Here is a 6,000-nt window from a genome sequence, read left to right as displayed (position 1 = left end):
AATAACCTGGCAAGACTGGGGTCGAACCATAGGGCGGTTAATTGTATAAATTATAAACAACAATAATAGTAACAATAACAACAACAACAATAATAGTAGCAATAATAATACTAGTAGTAGTAGTAGTAGTAAAGAAAAAGAAGAAGAAGATGATTACATGATTCAATTGAAAACCACACACAAAAGAGGTTCCAATCAGATTATAGATTGTTAACATGATTACATTAGTCATCTTATTCGATTAATGCTAATACTTGTAAATCTTGTCAAGCATTCATGATTATAACTTATGTTAACAACAAATCAAGTTCCTTTCATAGCTCAGGTATCGGTTATACCATACAGTATGAACTATGAAAGTGTCAAGCATTTGTTGTACCAAGTGTTATACAACATAAATAAAGATTAGTCATTTAACAAGCAAAGTATTAAAGAGTGAACAAGATAACAAATACAAAACATGTTAGGATCAAACATTAAAGTCCATATTAAGTTTACATTATACTGATTCTTACACCATTAGTGTAACCTTTCACCTTGACATAATAAACTTAACTAAACATAATAAAAGAAAGAAAAATAATTAAACAAAATAAGAACATAAATAAAAGAAGAGTTAACTAAGTAAATGAAAGGAAATGAAAGACATAAACTTGATATTAATGAAAGCAAAGCATAAACATTACAAAAAATACAAAGAGAGAAAGCAAGAGCATGATCTTGATCTCGAAACCAAGATGCCTAAATGCATGGCAAATTCCTCCTTTTATAGGCCAAAATAGGGAACTATTGATTTGATGACTAATTGATGAGTGGGTGACCAACTCTTGACTTGGTGACAATCCTTATCTTCTCTTGTCTGCCCAAAACATCATTGATAACGTCAAAATTGGAGCCACTTGAAAACATGAAAATTATAGGAAATTGTCCTAGCTTTCTTGTGTAAAAACTTCAGATCATTTGGACTTCTAGAACTTCAGATATGGGCTAAACATTAAACAGTGCTTGGGCTGGAAGACAGATTCGGACTTCTTTATTGCTGCTACAATTTGGACTTGAAAATGGTCTTGTTAACTCTTGGGCTTCATATGAAAGTTGTAAGCCTATGTCTTACCTTTCCATCCATATAAAGTAGACCTAAATCTGAGATCTACAGTTTGGATTGCACTGCCATCTCTTTTCTAAGTTTGGCAATCTCTTTGTCCTTTCAATTTCAATTCTTAAATTCATCAATCAATCATTTCATTTATCTGATAGGCCTGCATTTAAAAGGAACATTTACCACAAATTAAAGGTATTTTATATTATTATATATATTATTATAAAACATGCTTTAGTTAAAGAGTTATTGATACTTCAAGTACAAAATGATGACACAAAACCTTGAAAAAAAATGCACTGTTAAATACTAATCAGCAATGGTGCCAAAAAGTTGACACGACCAAAAGATTGATGTCTTCTCCCAAGTGTAGAAGTATCGAAGTAATAAATAAAGTAGCAAGACTAGAGTCAAACTACAAGAAGGTTAATTGTATAAATTATAAATAACAATAATATAATAACAATGACAAAAGTAACAATAATAATAATAATAATAGTGGTAGTGGTAGTAGCAGTAGCAGTAGCAGTAGTACTAGTACTAGTGATAGTAACAGTAATAGTAGTAGTAATAATAATAATAGTAATAATAAAAATAAAGAAGAAAAAGAAGAAAAAGAAGAAGAAAAAGTTGATGAGAAATTTGAGATGACAGATTAATGTAAGAATTAAATAATGATAACAATAAACATTAAGGTTAGAGAATTCACTAATGATATGTCAAACAAGTATAATATAAACTCTTATTATTCAATTGAAAACCACACACAAAGCAGATTCTAATTAGATTATAAATTGGTAACATGATTACATTAGTTATCTTATTCGAATAATGCTAATACTTGTAAATGTTGTCAAGCATTCATGATTATAACTTATGTTAACAACAAATCAAGTTCCTTTCTTAGCTGAGGTGTCGATTATACCATACAGTATATGCTATAAAAGTGTGTAAAGGTAAGGAAATGAAAGGCATAAACTTGATATTAATGAAAGCAAAACTTGAGCAATATAATAAGAGAAAGCAAGAGCATGATCTTGATCTGGAAACCAAGATGCCTAAATGCATGGCAAATGCCTCCTTTTATAGGCCAAAATTGAAAATTATTGATTTGATAACTAATTGATAAGTGGGTGGCCAACTCTTGACTTGGTGACAATCCTTATCTTCTCTTGTCTACCCAAAATATCATTGATAACGTCAGAATTGGAACCACTTGAACACATGAAAATTCTAGGAAGTTGTCTCAGCTTTCTAGGATAAAAAAAAAAAATTAAGGTCATTTGGACTTCTAAAACGCCAGATATGAGCCCAACACTGAACAATATTCGAGCTGCAGGACAGATTCGGACTTCTTCGTTGTTGTTGTAATTTGGACTGATCTTGGGCTCCCCATGAAAGTTGTAAACTTGTGTCTTACCTTTCTATCCATATAAAATAGATATAAATCCAAGATCTACAGCTCCAGATATGACTCAATTACAGAATAGTGTGCCGGTTTGGACTATACCAACATCTCTTTTCTAAGTTTGGTCATCTCTTTATCCTTTCAATTGCAATTCTTAAACTCATCAATCAATCATTTTATTTATGTGATAGGCCTGCATTTAAAATAAACATTTACCATAAATTAAAGGTATCTTATATTATTAGAGATGTTATTATAAAATATGTTTTAGTTAAGGAGTTATTGATACTTAAAGTGTAAAATAATAATATAAAACTTTGATAAAAATGCATTTTTAAGATCATTGGTCTAAGCCCAAACCTTATTTTTCTTAGTACCACTCTCTTCTAAAAACTTGAGTGCCTTTTGAACTCGACTTTAATTTCTTAACTTTCTAATATATAAACACTAAGAAATTTTTTTTATCTAATCTAGAATAAAGTTCTTTTAAATGGTTTCTATAAACACCAAAAATATGTCAACCAAGTTCTCTTTGAAATCATTTTCTCATTTACCCATAATTTGTTTAATCATGTTAATATATCATATCCAAGAGCTTATATTAGAAATTAAATTCCAACAAGTTTTTAACATTAAAAAATATGTGAATCCTACTTTTAATTTGGCTTAAAAAATACCAATTAATTCTGTTTTGGAGCAAATTTTTCAACAAAAAAAAAGAGAGTGACAAAAAAGAAAAAAAATGAAGCCAAGAAGATAATAATAGTGTCACTAAGAATTGTGAAGATTCAATAAAATGAAGTTTTTTAGAGCTATCAAGATGACCTGCAAAAAAAATAAAGGGGAACAAAACAAAACAAAAAAAAATAGAAAAAAAAATAGGATATATATTGAGATAGGTTTAATTTGAAAGAGATAATCTGATCTAATTAAACTAGAATATTATTTAGTTTTTGAATTATAAATAGAGCTAAACACCTCAGTTTTAAGATGTTATTTGTCTTATTGGAAAGTGACACGACTAAAAGATTGATAAACCACACACAAAGGAGGTTCCAATCAGATTATATATTGTTAACATGATTACATTAGTCATCTTATTCAATTAATGCTAATACTTGTAAATCTCGTCAAGCATTCATGATTATAACTTATGTTAACAACAAATCAAGTTCCTTTCATAGCTCAGGTGTCGGTTATACCATACATTATGGGCTATGAAAGTGCCAAACATTTGTTGTACCAAGTGTTATGTAACATAAATCAAGATTAGTCATTTAACAAGCAAAGTATTAAAGAGTGAACAAGATAGCAAATATAAAACATGTTAGTATCAAACATTAAAGTCCATATTAAGTTTACATTATACTTATTCTTACACCATTAGTGTAACCTTTTCACCTTGACATAATTAACTTAGCTAGACATAATGAAAGAAAGCAAAATAGATAAACAAAATAAGAACATAAAAGTTAACTAAGTAAAGGAAAGGAAATGAAAGGCATAAACTTAATATTAATGAAAACAAAGCATAAAAAATACAAAGAGAGAAAGGAAGAGCATGATCTTGATCTGGAAATCAAGATGCCTAAATGCATGGCAAATGCCTCCTTTTATAGGCCAAAAATGGGAACTATTGATTTGATGACTAATTGATAAGTGGGTGACCAACTTTTGACTTGGTGACAATCCTTATCTTCTCTTGTCTGCCCAAAACGTCATTGATAACGTCAAAATTGGAGCCAGTTGCAAACATGAAAGTTGTAGGCAATTGTCTCAGCTTTCTTGTGTAAAAAATTCAGCTCATTTGGACTTCTAGAACTCCAGATATGGCCAAAATACCGAACAGTGCTCGGGCTGGAAGACAGATTCGGGCTTCTTTGTTGTTGCTACAATTTGGACTTGATAATGGCCTTTTTAGATCTTGGGCTCCATATGAAAGTTGTAGGCCTATGTCTTACCTTTCCATCCATATAAATTGGACCTAAATCTGAGATCTGTAGCTCCAGATATGACCCAATTACCGAACAGTGTTCCGGTTTGGATTGCACCGACATCTCTTTTCTATGTTTGGCCATCTCTTTATCCTTTCAATTTCAGTTCTTAAATTCATAAATCAATCCTTTCATTTATCTAATAGGCCTGCATTTAAAATGAATATTTACCACAAATTAAAGGTATCTTAGGTTATTAGATATATTATTATAAAACATGTTTTAGTTAAGGAGTTATTGATACTTCAAGTGCAAAATGATGATATAAAACCATGATAAAAATGCACTTTTAAGTACTAATCAGAAAGCTAAAATATTAATCTAAATTTTTTATTAAGATTCCAAAACCTATTTCTATCGTTTTGAAGTTCAAACCATAACATAAATAGAAAATTTTGAATTTATCCAGAGCTCACTATAGCCTAGATCTTGTTTTAGTTTAATTCTAAATAAATCAAGCTAAAACAATTTAAAAAATAAGAATGATATTTAAAAATTTATAAAGGGACAAATTTCAAATTATATCTTTTTGAGATTTTAAATTAAGAAATAACAACATTTCTTTTGTAGTAGCAACAACCTTTATCGAGCAATATGCCCATGCCTTTCTTGGAATAAATGTTTTGATTTATGCCTAATCTTTCATTTTAGTCCTTTTAAGTTGCTTTTGTTTCATTTTATGCCTGACTTTTGATACAAAAACACGTATCAGGATGAATAATACGAGTCTTAGTAAAATATTATTTTTTCTTTGTGGTTTGTGTTAAGGATTTTCTCTTTTATATTTTTTATTTAAATTTTTTAAATAATTAGGTTAATAGATTTTTTAATTTTAGAGACCCTTATAGATTTAATACATTGTTTTAAACCTCAAAATAAGTTTAAGATATACTAACAAGTTTTAGTAATGTTTTGATTAAGCTTGTTTTTAATATTTAGATAAATGAATCTTCTAGTTTTAAAAATTATCACACATGCTAAAAAATATATCAATGAACTTTCAACAAATATTTATTAACATGAACCTCACATGTTATTTTTTACATTAAAATATGTTTAAAAAAACACAAGTTTTAATAAAGTTTTCATAAAATCAATAATGTTTTGGTTAAACTTAGTTTAAATAACTAGGTCAGCAAGTTTCTATAGTATTAAAAACTGATATAAACCTAGCACAATGTTTTCTTAATAAAAATGAAAAACGAAAATCATAAATATTAAAAAAAAAATGATTGAATTGCAAGACTCTGTTCATTGACTTACCAGAAACCTTGGAAAAAATATGGTAAAAACAATGTCTATCTTTATTACTAACCTCTTATTCAAAAACCTGAAATACTAGAACTAGTGAATATTTTAGGATTTTTAATTTTTTTTTAAAACAAAATGGTGATTCAATTTCTATATTTCCCTTTAATTTGAGAGAGAGATTTCATGCAAAAGACTAAGAACACAACAACATCCAAATTTCAAACCAGCTTGCGCCAATAAGGTGTGAA

Source organism: Populus euphratica, unplaced genomic scaffold (assembly GCF_000495115.2).
Source record: "Populus euphratica unplaced genomic scaffold, PopEup_1.0 scaffold548.1, whole genome shotgun sequence".
Classification (NCBI taxonomy): domain Eukaryota; kingdom Viridiplantae; phylum Streptophyta; class Magnoliopsida; order Malpighiales; family Salicaceae; genus Populus; species Populus euphratica.
This window is presented reverse-complemented; position numbering follows the sequence as displayed.